This window comes from Ascidiella aspersa, chromosome 7 (genome assembly GCF_963924565.1).
Source record: "Ascidiella aspersa chromosome 7, kaAscAspe10.2, whole genome shotgun sequence".
Taxonomy (NCBI): Eukaryota; Metazoa; Chordata; class Ascidiacea; order Phlebobranchia; family Ascidiidae; genus Ascidiella; species Ascidiella aspersa.
Genome location: NC_139453.1, coordinates 14,802,894 through 14,817,368, shown reverse-complemented (window position 1 = coordinate 14,817,368; position 14,475 = coordinate 14,802,894).

Here is a 14,475-nt window from a genome sequence, read left to right as displayed (position 1 = left end):
CAAGCAGCGGTTAATTACTAGGTACAGTTACTTGCTTGTATGCATGTTTGTTGATTGAAAAATAGAAACCAGTGGTCCCATATGCTTACCTTAATTCGAATGAATACTGTAAGAAGGTTACAGAGGGAAAATCGACGGCCCACTTTCGTGTCCAGGGCACAGCTGGTCGAAGCGCTACCGGCCCGGTCAATTTAGACCATCACACGGTGGCGTCAAGGGTAAATATTGCAGCCTCCACCCTTCAGTAGTAAGGGAATAGGACGGAAAAACATCCCAACTTACCGAGAATTGCTCCATACAACTTAGAAAGTAACCCAAAAAGACTTGATGAGCCAGCAGCCTGCCCAGTTGCACAGGTGCAGGCTGTTCATAAGGTAATTGGCGTTCGCCACGGGTGGTGGGTATATTCACTAATTAGGCCCTAATTAACAAGCAGCGGTTAATTACTAGGTACAGTTACTTGCTTGTATGCATGTTTGTTGATTGAAAAATAGAAACCAGTGGTCCCATATGCTTACCTTAATTCGAATGAATACTGTAAGAAGGTTACAGAGGGAAAATCGACGGCCCACTTTCGTGTCCAGGGCACAGCTGGTCGAAGCGCTACCGGCCCGGTCAATTTAGACCATCACACGGTGGCGTCAAGGGTAAATATTGCAGCCTCCACCCTTCAGTAGTAAGGGAATAGGACGGAAAAACATCCCAACTTACCGAGAATTGCTCCATACAACTTAGAAAGTAACCCAAAAAGACTTGATGAGCCAGCAGCCTGCCCAGTTGCACAGGTGCAGGCTGTTCATAAGGTAATTGGCGTTCGCCACGGGTGGTGGGTATATTCACTAATTAGGCCCTAATTAACAAGCAGCGGTTAATTACTAGGTACAGTTACTTGCTTGTATGCATGTTTGTTGATTGAAAAATAGAAACCAGTGGTCCCATATGCTTACCTTAATTCGAATGAATACTGTAAGAAGGTTACAGAGGGAAAATCGACGGCCCACTTTCGTGTCCAGGGCACAGCTGGTCGAAGCGCTACCGGCCCGGTCAATTTAGACCATCACACGGTGGCGTCAAGGGTAAATATTGCAGCCTCCACCCTTCAGTAGTAAGGGAATAGGACGGAAAAACATCCCAACTTACCGAGAATTGCTCCATACAACTTAGAAAGTAACCCAAAAAGACTTGATGAGCCAGCAGCCTGCCCAGTTGCACAGGTGCAGGCTGTTCATAAGGTAATTGGCGTTCGCCACGGGTGGTGGGTATATTCACTAATTAGGCCCTAATTAACAAGCAGCGGTTAATTACTAGGTACAGTTACTTGCTTGTATGCATGTTTGTTGATTGAAAAATAGAAACCAGTGGTCCCATATGCTTACCTTAATTCGAATGAATACTGTAAGAAGGTTACAGAGGGAAAATCGACGGCCCACTTTCGTGTCCAGGGCACAGCTGGTCGAAGCGCTACCGGCCCGGTCAATTTAGACCATCACACGGTGGCGTCAAGGGTAAATATTGCAGCCTCCACCCTTCAGTAGTAAGGGAATAGGACGGAAAAACATCCCAACTTACCGAGAATTGCTCCATACAACTTAGAAAGTAACCCAAAAAGACTTGATGAGCCAGCAGCCTGCCCAGTTGCACAGGTGCAGGCTGTTCATAAGGTAATTGGCGTTCGCCACGGGTGGTGGGTATATTCACTAATTAGGCCCTAATTAACAAGCAGCGGTTAATTACTAGGTACAGTTACTTGCTTGTATGCATGTTTGTTGATTGAAAAATAGAAACCAGTGGTCCCATATGCTTACCTTAATTCGAATGAATACTGTAAGAAGGTTACAGAGGGAAAATCGACGGCCCACTTTCGTGTCCAGGGCACAGCTGGTCGAAGCGCTACCGGCCCGGTCAATTTAGACCATCACACGGTGGCGTCAAGGGTAAATATTGCAGCCTCCACCCTTCAGTAGTAAGGGAATAGGACGGAAAAACATCCCAACTTACCGAGAATTGCTCCATACAACTTAGAAAGTAACCCAAAAAGACTTGATGAGCCAGCAGCCTGCCCAGTTGCACAGGTGCAGGCTGTTCATAAGGTAATTGGCGTTCGCCACGGGTGGTGGGTATATTCACTAATTAGGCCCTAATTAACAAGCAGCGGTTAATTACTAGGTACAGTTACTTGCTTGTATGCATGTTTGTTGATTGAAAAATAGAAACCAGTGGTCCCATATGCTTACCTTAATTCGAATGAATACTGAAAGAAGGTTACAGAGGGAAAATCGACGGCCCACTTTCGTGTCCAGGGCACAGCTGGTCGAAGCGCTACCGGCCCGGTCAATTTAGACCATCACACGGTGGCGTCAAGGGTAAATATTGCAGCCTCCACCCTTCAGTAGTAAGGGAATAGGACGGAAAAACATCCCAACTTACCGAGAATTGCTCCATACAACTTAGAAAGTAACCCAAAAAGACTTGATGAGCCAGCAGCCTGCCCAGTTGCACAGGTGCAGGCTGTTCATAAGGTAATTGGCGTTCGCCACGGGTGGTGGGTATATTCACTAATTAGGCCCTAATTAACAAGCAGCGGTTAATTACTAGGTACAGTTACTTGCTTGTATGCATGTTTGTTGATTGAAAAATAGAAACCAGTGGTCCCATATGCTTACCTTAATTCGAATGAATACTGTAAGAAGGTTACAGAGGGAAAATCGACGGCCCACTTTCGTGTCCAGGGCACAGCTGGTCGAAGCGCTACCGGCCCGGTCAATTTAGACCATCACACGGTGGCGTCAAGGGTAAATATTGCAGCCTCCACCCTTCAGTAGTAAGGGAATAGGACGGAAAAACATCCCAACTTACCGAGAATTGCTCCATACAACTTAGAAAGTAACCCAAAAAGACTTGATGAGCCAGCAGCCTGCCCAGTTGCACAGGTGCAGGCTGTTCATAAGGTAATTGGCGTTCGCCACGGGTGGTGGGTATATTCACTAATTAGGCCCTAATTAACAAGCAGCGGTTAATTACTAGGTACAGTTACTTGCTTGTATGCATGTTTGTTGATTGAAAAATAGAAACCAGTGGTCCCATATGCTTACCTTAATTCGAATGAATACTGTAAGAAGGTTACAGAGGGAAAATCGACGGCCCACTTTCGTGTCCAGGGCACAGCTGGTCGAAGCGCTACCGGCCCGGTCAATTTAGACCATCACACGGTGGCGTCAAGGGTAAATATTGCAGCCTCCACCCTTCAGTAGTAAGGGAATAGGACGGAAAAACATCCCAACTTACCGAGAATTGCTCCATACAACTTAGAAAGTAACCCAAAAAGACTTGATGAGCCAGCAGCCTGCCCAGTTGCACAGGTGCAGGCTGTTCATAAGGTAATTGGCGTTCGCCACGGGTGGTGGGTATATTCACTAATTAGGCCCTAATTAACAAGCAGCGGTTAATTACTAGGTACAGTTACTTGCTTGTATGCATGTTTGTTGATTGAAAAATAGAAACCAGTTTTTTTTTTTTTTTTTTTTTTTTTTTTTTTTTTTTTTTTTTTTTTTTTTTTTATTGATAAGAGTGAAAGGAGATTACATCGTTCGAAGAAGATACAACGAAAAGTAAAAAAGGCGGAGGCGGTATAATAAACGATATTGCGGTAGTAGAGGTAGTGGGTAAGCCCATCTACGTATAGTTAGGGGGAGAGGGAGAGGCGATAAAAGCAGTTTTAAGGGTAGTACTATACTCCCTTTGAAGGTTTGTTTGCCAGACTAAGCACAGGATAGGAGTAGCGATAAATATACACAGTTACATTTGAAATTTGTTTGGTGGCTTAGGGCCAGGTAGCTAGGGTATGGGAACCCGGTCCTAGTCTACTCTATAACAAGGCGATTATATTAGACACAAATTTAATTAGGAAGTAGTTATATAACGGTGGCGCGTAAATACACGTATACACAATGGGCGGAATAGATTCAGTTATTTAGTACGGGCCTTGAGGCCTAGGTAGATAGGGTCTGAGCCCGGTCCTATACTACTCTATGGTGTGGGCGATAATATGACACTGCGGTACTGCGATTATATGATACTGTTTCGATCACATTGTCATGGTAGAATTCCTTCGTTTTATAATGAAATGTTACATATATTATATATTGGCGTATGTATATATTATCCTGCGTTCAGTCGGTAAATGTACATGTACATGTGTGTTTACTATTAGTTGTACAATAGAGGGTGTTCTGTATGTGCCTGTTAGAATGTGTTCAGATATTAGAAGATATAAATTTAGATTTTGTATTTTTTTTGCGGTGGCGGGATTCGAACCCGTTACCTTAGCAGTTTGTTTCTGTCGCTCTAGCCATTCAGCCAGCCGTATGCTTAGTGTATAGCGGTGTTTTCGTCGTTCTATATCGGACTGTGTTTGTGTTGGTTCCTTTTTATTTGACAGATTAAGGCTCGTTTGCCCTGCAATGTGTAAGGGGTATTAGGGCTACCTTTGTGAGTGGGGTGAATTTCTACATGTGGAGCTCCGGGTGCTAACCGGGTCCGTTAGGGGCCCGGCGCTCCGCCGACTTTCATTTTTTCAGTCTAAGCGGTGGTTTCGTCACTCGCTTTCACATGTCTTCGGCCGGAGCCGGTGGTATCGTATCAATCTGCATGTGTGGGGAACAGCTCTGTGAGTTGTTCATCACTTATTTGGACTTTCAAAAGGTCTATAAGTTCCTTGAATTTCACTTTTATTTTCCAGATTGTGTCTTGTATGAAGGTTTGGGGATGTTGTAGATATTGGTTTTGTTTTGAGAGTTTGTTTTTTTGTTTTATTAATTCTTGTTTTGTCATGATTAGAAGTTTTTGATTGATTATGTTTTGTTCGAATGAGTGATTGTTTTGGTTGTATCGTGTGGCATTTTGGTCTAGTTGAAATGTTTGTTTTAAATCGTTTGTTGTAAAAGTATTTATTTCCTTGTAGATTTGTTGGGTGATTGGACAGTCGTATATAAGATGTAGAATGTTGTCGTGTTCGTTGCGGCAAAAGTGACAGTGGTTGATTTCGTTGGTACCTTTGATGATTTTGTAAATGTTTTTAGATTTTCTGAAGTCTCCCCATAGGAAGCCTTTGTGCGCAGTTTTAAAGTTCAGTTCCCTGTCGGCGTTGTTGAAAATTTTCTTTTGGTTGTTATTGTTGAGATGTATATGGGTCCAGTTAATAGGGGTTTGTTGCATATTAAGTGTTATTTTTTGTGCCTTTCGGTCTTTGAGTGTGTTGTATATTGCCTGCAGTTTGTTCTTTTTCCAGTCAAATTCCGGTGTTGAGGTTTGTATGGCGTTATAGTGTTTAAGTATGTATTGCCAGGTTTTGTTCATGTGAAAGGCTTTGGGGTAATTGTTGCTGTATATTCCGGGATTGATATGTCTGAGTTGAAGGCCTAATTGGTATTGGTACCAAGCATGGTATGGTTGAATGATGTTTTTTATGTTTTTAATGTATTTTATTTTTTTGAGTTGTGCTGCGGCGATTTTGCTTTGAAGGTCGATCATACGTATGCCTCCTTGTCTTTTATCGTTGATTAATTTGGTTCGTTTGATAGGCTCTAGTTTATTTGGATACCATAAGTATTGAAAGATGATGTTGTTGATGGTTTTGATTATTCTTTTGGTTGGGATTATTATATTCATAATGTGATTTATTTGCGATATCATTAGCGCGTTTATAATTTGAATTTTACCGTATATCGATATTTTTAAGTTTTTGTATTTGTGGAATATTTTTGTGATTTTGTTTTGTTTAGCTAGCCAGTTAGTTTTGACGATGTCGTTTTGTGTGTTATATTTTATGCCTAGTATTTTAATTTCGTTTTTGGTATAATTGGGGAAGGAGTGCTTTATTTCGTTATTAAATTGGTTTGAAAATGTAATTATTTGAGTTTTTTCTTTATTCAGTTTTTGGCCTGTAATTTGTTCATATAAGTCGAGTGTTTTGAATAGTTCCGTTATGCTGTTTTTGTTGTTTGTGAAGATCGAATTGTCGTCTGCGTATTGTTGAATTGTTGTTTGTGTTTTACGTATTTTATACCCGTTGATGTTCGTGTTTATTTTTATAAGTTTGTTAAGCATTTCCCCGATGCATGCGTAGAGCAACATGCTCAGGGGGCAGCCTTGACGAAGTCCTCGTTTAATTATAATTTTGGGGGTGGTGTGTCCGTTAACTTCTATTTTACTGTATATATTGTTGTAGAGTGTTTTAATCCAATTTATAGTGTTGTCGTCAATTTTTAGTGTTTTTAGCAGGTTGAAGATTGTGTCGTGATCTACTCGATCAAATGCCTTTTCGAAGTCTGTGACGATTATTGCTAGGTTTTCTTGTTTTTCTTTTGCATGATTTATTATTGATGTGATGTTGTAGTGTATTTCATCTATGTTTCTGCCTTTGAGTGCGCATTTTTGATCTGTGCTTATTTTGTTGTTTAGTTTGGGTTCCAATCTTGCTGTTATTATTTTACTGAGTAGTTTGTATTCCGTGGTTAAAATTGAGATTGGGCGCCAGTTTTTGATTAATGTTCTGTCTCCTTTTTTTGGAATGATTTTGGTTATTGCTGTTTTCATTGTTTCTGGCATTTCCTTTTTTAGTATTATGTTTATGTATAGTTCGTGTAGTTCTGTTTTTATTTCCGTCCAAAATGTTTTGTAGAATTCGGTTGTAAGACCATCGATTCCGGGGCTAGAGTTATCATTCATATTTTTTATTGCGTTTGACATTTCTTCTAGTTGTATGTATTTGTTTGTGTTTTCTGGTTCGATGGATGTTTTCATTTTTTGTAGTAATTGGCTCTGTGCTGTTTTATTTATTTTATCTTTTTTGCCCCATAATTTGTAGTAGAAGTTTTTCGTTATTTGAAGGATTTTTGTTTTAGTATTCTGTATGTTTCCGTTTTCGTCTTGTAGTTTTTCTATGTGTAGTTTTGAGTTGTGTTCATGTTCTAATTTGAAAAAGTATTTGTCTGGTTTTTCGTTGTCCGATATGTTTTTAATTCTCGATCTTATTTTCGCTCCGTTATTCTTCTGTCTTTCTATTTGTTTGATTTCGTTTTGTGTTTTGATGTATTCTTTGTTGATTTGTCTGTTTCTTGTTGATATTTGTGTTGCTAAGTGTTCAAGTTTTTTTTGTAGTTCGTTTTCTCGCAAATTTTCTCTTTTCTTTTTGTCTATCGCGTATGATATCGAGGCTTTTTTTATTTTGTTTTTTAGGTACTCCCACCAGAGGGTGATGTCATCGTGTTCGTCTTTTTGTTCTATTGTTCTTTTAATGAGATTTTTTATGATGGTTTTATATTCGTCTTCTTTTAAGTGTTGGTTATTTAATTTCCAGTAGCTTTTGCCGAAGGTGTGTTTGGTTGCGTTGTTAGTTTTTAGCGTGATTTGGGGTGATTGACTGTGATCGGACATTGTGTGTGTGATGTATTTTGCTATGTGTGCTTGGTAGTGGTTGTTTTTTATTTCATAAATTCTGTCTATGCGTGTAGCGTTCGATTGTGTAATTCTGGAATAAGTTTGTTTGTTTGGATGGAGTTTGCGGAAGGTGTCTATTAGGTCCAATTCGTGTTTGATACGTATCCATTCTTTTATATCTTGTTTGTTTGGGTTGTGAGGTCCTGTTTTATCTATGTGGGCTTCTACAAAGTTAAAATCTCCTAGTATTATTGTGTCATTGTTTGTAGTTTGTGTAATGTGTTGGTGTATGTTTTGTATCTGCTCGGTTCTCATTTTTATTTTTTGGGCTGATCCGCCCGATTGTAAATAGATGTTTATGATTTGTATTTTGTTTTGTGCGTTATCGTTTGTTTTGTTTGTTAAGATTATTTCGTGTATTCTGTTTGGTGTGATTATGTTGTGTTTTGTTTCCCAGTTGTCTTGTATATCTTTCGTGTGGATGAATGTAGTGCCGTGCCAAAAGTATTTGTCGTTTTCGGTTATTTGTATGTTGTTATTACTTGTAAAATTTTCTTTTTGTAGCCAGTTTTCAAATTCTGTTTTGTTTATTTTGTGTGTTTCCTGGATAGCCAGTATATGTATTTTGTGTTTTTTTATGAAATGTGTGATTTGTTGTAATTTGCCGTTAATCCCGTTGATGTTTAAACTAGCGATGTTTAGCTCCATGATGCGTTAAAGGAAGGGGAAAGCAAAAGCGTTTTTAACATTGAAAAGCATTTAAAAGTTTTTATTATTATTGTTTTTGGCTACGTTTATTGGGGTTGCGTGGCGTCGGGGGGTGTTTTGTCTGTTTGCTATTTTGCAGTCTTTTTCTTTTTCCGCTGGTGATCTTTGTCCTGAAGTTCTTTTGTTGCTGTGTGGTTTTCCTGTTTGTTCGTCAGTTTTCTTTTTCTGGTCGCTTTTTTGAGGGGTTTCGCCTTGGCTCTTTTGGGGTGTTGAGGGAGGGTGCGGGGGCGTTTTTTTATTTAAAGAATCAGGGTCTTCGGGAGGGTGTTGGGACGTGTGTGAGGTTGGGTCAGGTGTGCTGGAGGTGTTTTGGGAGTTTGAGGGGTTTTCATCATTGGAGGAGGACTGGGGGGATGGTTGGGAGTTTTCGTGATTTGTATCGTTGGAGGAGGCCGGGGGAGATGGTTGGGAGTTTTCGTGGTTTGTGTCGTTGGAGGAGGCCAGGGGGGATGGTTGGGAAAAGGAATGGTAGAAGTCCGATGTTGATGGTATGTGGGGTCTATTATCTGGTTCTGTGTCGGTCGAGTCTGTTGGGTTGAGTATTCCGAGTAGTGTGTTGATCGAGTCTTCTGGTTCATGTTCGGAGTCTGATTCAAGGATGATGAGTGATGCGGATGTGGCGGGGTCTGGTTTTTCGTTATCGTTGTCTTCGTTCAGGTTTTGGTTGTCTGGCGGTTCGTTTTCGTTTTGGTCCATTGGGGTGTTGTTTTCTTCGTTTGTGCTTTTGTTTTGTTTTTCAAGTTCTTTTTGTTTGTTGATTTTCTCAATTCTGCGTTCCATGGCTTGTTGTGGGTTGGCAATAAATCTTTGGTTTAGTAAGATTTCATTGTCCTGGTTTTGCAGAACTCTTTGGATGTTGATTTGTCCATGTGGGTTATAGTAATTCGTTGGTGTGGATTGTTTGTTTTTTGCCAAATTTGGGTATTCATTTTCTTGTCTGAGATTTAGTGGGTCATCGTCTTCGTTTTGCTGTATGTCTTTCAGAATTTCGGATGCTTGCGGGCATTCTTTCATGAAATGCCCGACCTGGTAACAAATTCGACAGGTTTTTTCGTTGGGACAGTTGTTGGACCAGTGTCCCCTTTCGTTGCAGTTTCTGCAGACGGGACCGAAGCTTTCGCCCGGTTTTGCCGTCTGCATTCTCTGATTCGCGAAGGTGATTTCCGGTCTGATATTTTTTGGTTTGGCATTTTCAATAAAAATGTTTACATAGCCATTCCGGATGTCGGGTCTTGTTTTATGGGTGCAGAATAGGGATTTTTTAACTTTTCCCCATTCGAATTGTGTGGCGATTTTCTTTAGATGGTTCTCATTCCATTCTAAGGGTACCGGGAAGAGTGAGATCTTGTAGAGGGGTTTGTCTGGTTCGGCTGACGTCATTTTTATTTTTTGGTGACCGAAATTTATTTGTTTGCCTTCTTCTAGTTCCGCGTGTAGGGTGTCTTTGTTAAATCGGGAAAACTGGAAGCTTTTGAAAGCTACTTGAAATATGTTTTGTTTTCTGTTCAGGGTTCGGGCTCCTATTAGGTGGGGGTTGTAGGGTTTTAGAGCGGCGTTTACTTCGAAAAGCTGTAGGAGGTCTAGTATGGTGAAGTAGTCTATATCATGAATTTGGATATTTAGGGTTCGTCTAATGGTGAAGTCCGGCATGTCTTCTTTTAAGGGGCTGCTTCTGTCCATGTCTTCTGTTTGTGGTGCGTACGGGTTGGAGTTTTGAGGTTTTCCAGGCCAGTTTAGGTTGTTTGCTGTGACGCAGTGAGTCTGTTACTCACTGGGGTTTGAGGAAGGAAGATAGCAAAGGGGCGCAAGGGAAATGTTATTTTTGGAGCACGGTTCTAGTAGGTTTTTCGCGTGGGCGAATGTGTGATCGACTTTTTGAGCACGAAAAAATTTTGTTTGCGGAGGACGCACTTCTTGCGTCAACAATATACGAAAATGGCGAAAATTGTACAAGAAAAATGGCGGGAAAAAGTGTTTGTGTGTACGGAAAAACGTGTCAGTGGAAAAGCGCGCGAAAAAATTCCAAGTAACTGAGGATGACGTCCGGGTGACGTCACCGTTGTACTAGGGCGATAGGGGCGAGATAAATGCGTAGAATGTACAAAGTATGTGACAGTGCTGCCACTAGGGGACGCTCGAGAGCTTGGAAATTTGCCGGGAGCTTCGCTGTAGAAGCAAAAACGGCAGGGCGACAAAAGTTCTAAGTCCGGAGGGGGACGTCCCTGTGACGTCACCGACAGGACTTAGGCGAAAAAACAGGGCGAGATACACAAAGGTTTGACCGCAAGGCGGTGATTTTGTCGCTGTGGTTTTGACACTAGATGTCACTAATGAACATAAAACAAAGCACAAAATGTATACAGTTTACGGTAAAGAGCGCAAAATTACGATTTTTAACCACAAACAAGAAAAGTTTCAATTTTCGAGCCTACATTACAGTTTTGAAAACCACATATGAAAGGCGACGTAATCTAGAAAGTACACAAAAAAGCCTACAAAGCCCTACAAGGCCTGCCTGGCGCCTCAGCAACTGTTTGTTGCTGCGGCTGCTGTCTAACCCTCTATCAGGGTCTGTCACAGAAGCGAAAAAAACCTCTAAAGGTTGTGTTTAAAACGCCTATCTCAGCGTTGAAAGAACCGAATTCGCGGTTGCAGGTGCGATTCACTCGGGTAAGAAAATGTCCGGGGGAACAGATGCTTACCTTAATTCGAATGAATACTGTAAGAAGGTTACAGAGGGAAAATCGACGGCCCACTTTCGTGTCCAGGGCACAGCTGGTCGAAGCGCTACCGGCCCGGTCAATTTAGACCATCACACGGTGGCGTCAAGGGTAAATATTGCAGCCTCCACCCTTCAGTAGTAAGGGAATAGGACGGAAAAACATCCCAACTTACCGAGAATTGCTCCATACAACTTAGAAAGTAACCCAAAAAGACTTGATGAGCCAGCAGCCTGCCCAGTTGCACAGGTGCAGGCTGTTCATAAGGTAATTGGCGTTCGCCACGGGTGGTGGGTATATTCACTAATTAGGCCCTAATTAACAAGCAGCGGTTAATTACTAGGTACAGTTACTTGCTTGTATGCATGTTTGTTGATTGAAAAATAGAAACCAGTGGTCCCATATGCTTACCTTAATTCGAATGAATACTGTAAGAAGGTTACAGAGGGAAAATCGACGGCCCACTTTCGTGTCCAGGGCACAGCTGGTCGAAGCGCTACCGGCCCGGTCAATTTAGACCATCACACGGTGGCGTCAAGGGTAAATATTGCAGCCTCCACCCTTCAGTAGTAAGGGAATAGGACGGAAAAACATCCCAACTTACCGAGAATTGCTCCATACAACTTAGAAAGTAACCCAAAAAGACTTGATGAGCCAGCAGCCTGCCCAGTTGCACAGGTGCAGGCTGTTCATAAGGTAATTGGCGTTCGCCACGGGTGGTGGGTATATTCACTAATTAGGCCCTAATTAACAAGCAGCGGTTAATTACTAGGTACAGTTACTTGCTTGTATGCATGTTTGTTGATTGAAAAATAGAAACCAGTGGTCCCATATGCTTACCTTAATTCGAATGAATACTGTAAGAAGGTTACAGAGGGAAAATCGACGGCCCACTTTCGTGTCCAGGGCACAGCTGGTCGAAGCGCTACCGGCCCGGTCAATTTAGACCATCACACGGTGGCGTCAAGGGTAAATATTGCAGCCTCCACCCTTCAGTAGTAAGGGAATAGGACGGAAAAACATCCCAACTTACCGAGAATTGCTCCATACAACTTAGAAAGTAACCCAAAAAGACTTGATGAGCCAGCAGCCTGCCCAGTTGCACAGGTGCAGGCTGTTCATAAGGTAATTGGCGTTCGCCACGGGTGGTGGGTATATTCACTAATTAGGCCCTAATTAACAAGCAGCGGTTAATTACTAGGTACAGTTACTTGCTTGTATGCATGTTTGTTGATTGAAAAATAGAAACCAGTGGTCCCATATGCTTACCTTAATTCGAATGAATACTGTAAGAAGGTTACAGAGGGAAAATCGACGGCCCACTTTCGTGTCCAGGGCACAGCTGGTCGAAGCGCTACCGGCCCGGTCAATTTAGACCATCACACGGTGGCGTCAAGGGTAAATATTGCAGCCTCCACCCTTCAGTAGTAAGGGAATAGGACGGAAAAACATCCCAACTTACCGAGAATTGCTCCATACAACTTAGAAAGTAACCCAAAAAGACTTGATGAGCCAGCAGCCTGCCCAGTTGCACAGGTGCAGGCTGTTCATAAGGTAATTGGCGTTCGCCACGGGTGGTGGGTATATTCACTAATTAGGCCCTAATTAACAAGCAGCGGTTAATTACTAGGTACAGTTACTTGCTTGTATGCATGTTTGTTGATTGAAAAATAGAAACCAGTGGTCCCATATGCTTACCTTAATTCGAATGAATACTGTAAGAAGGTTACAGAGGGAAAATCGACGGCCCACTTTCGTGTCCAGGGCACAGCTGGTCGAAGCGCTACCGGCCCGGTCAATTTAGACCATCACACGGTGGCGTCAAGGGTAAATATTGCAGCCTCCACCCTTCAGTAGTAAGGGAATAGGACGGAAAAACATCCCAACTTACCGAGAATTGCTCCATACAACTTAGAAAGTAACCCAAAAAGACTTGATGAGCCAGCAGCCTGCCCAGTTGCACAGGTGCAGGCTGTTCATAAGGTAATTGGCGTTCGCCACGGGTGGTGGGTATATTCACTAATTAGGCCCTAATTAACAAGCAGCGGTTAATTACTAGGTACAGTTACTTGCTTGTATGCATGTTTGTTGATTGAAAAATAGAAACCAGTGGTCCCATATGCTTACCTTAATTCGAATGAATACTGTAAGAAGGTTACAGAGGGAAAATCGACGGCCCACTTTCGTGTCCAGGGCACAGCTGGTCGAAGCGCTACCGGCCCGGTCAATTTAGACCATCACACGGTGGCGTCAAGGGTAAATATTGCAGCCTCCACCCTTCAGTAGTAAGGGAATAGGACGGAAAAACATCCCAACTTACCGAGAATTGCTCCATACAACTTAGAAAGTAACCCAAAAAGACTTGATGAGCCAGCAGCCTGCCCAGTTGCACAGGTGCAGGCTGTTCATAAGGTAATTGGCGTTCGCCACGGGTGGTGGGTATATTCACTAATTAGGCCCTAATTAACAAGCAGCGGTTAATTACTAGGTACAGTTACTTGCTTGTATGCATGTTTGTTGATTGAAAAATAGAAACCAGTGGTCCCATATGCTTACCTTAATTCGAATGAATACTGTAAGAAGGTTACAGAGGGAAAATCGACGGCCCACTTTCGTGTCCAGGGCACAGCTGGTCGAAGCGCTACCGGCCCGGTCAATTTAGACCATCACACGGTGGCGTCAAGGGTAAATATTGCAGCCTCCACCCTTCAGTAGTAAGGGAATAGGACGGAAAAACATCCCAACTTACCGAGAATTGCTCCATACAACTTAGAAAGTAACCCAAAAAGACTTGATGAGCCAGCAGCCTGCCCAGTTGCACAGGTGCAGGCTGTTCATAAGGTAATTGGCGTTCGCCACGGGTGGTGGGTATATTCACTAATTAGGCCCTAATTAACAAGCAGCGGTTAATTACTAGGTACAGTTACTTGCTTGTATGCATGTTTGTTGATTGAAAAATAGAAACCAGTGGTCCCATATGCTTACCTTAATTCGAATGAATACTGTAAGAAGGTTACAGAGGGAAAATCGACGGCCCACTTTCGTGTCCAGGGCACAGCTGGTCGAAGCGCTACCGGCCCGGTCAATTTAGACCATCACACGGTGGCGTCAAGGGTAAATATTGCAGCCTCCACCCTTCAGTAGTAAGGGAATAGGACGGAAAAACATCCCAACTTACCGAGAATTGCTCCATTCAACTTAGAAAGTAACCCAAAAAGACTTGATGAGCCAGCAGCCTGCCCAGTTGCACAGGTGCAGGCTGTTCATAAGGTAATTGGCGTTCGCCACGGGTGGTGGGTATATTCACTAATTAGGCCCTAATTAACAAGCAGCGGTTAATTACTAGGTACAGTTACTTGCTTGTATGCATGTTTGTTGATTGAAAAATAGAAACCAGTGGTCCCATATGCTTACCTTAATTCGAATGAATACTGTAAGAAGGTTACAGAGGGAAAATCGACGGCCCACTTTCGTGTCCAGGGCACAGCTGGTCGAAGCGCTACCGGCCCGGTCAATTTAGACCATCACACGGTGGCGTCAAGGGTAAATA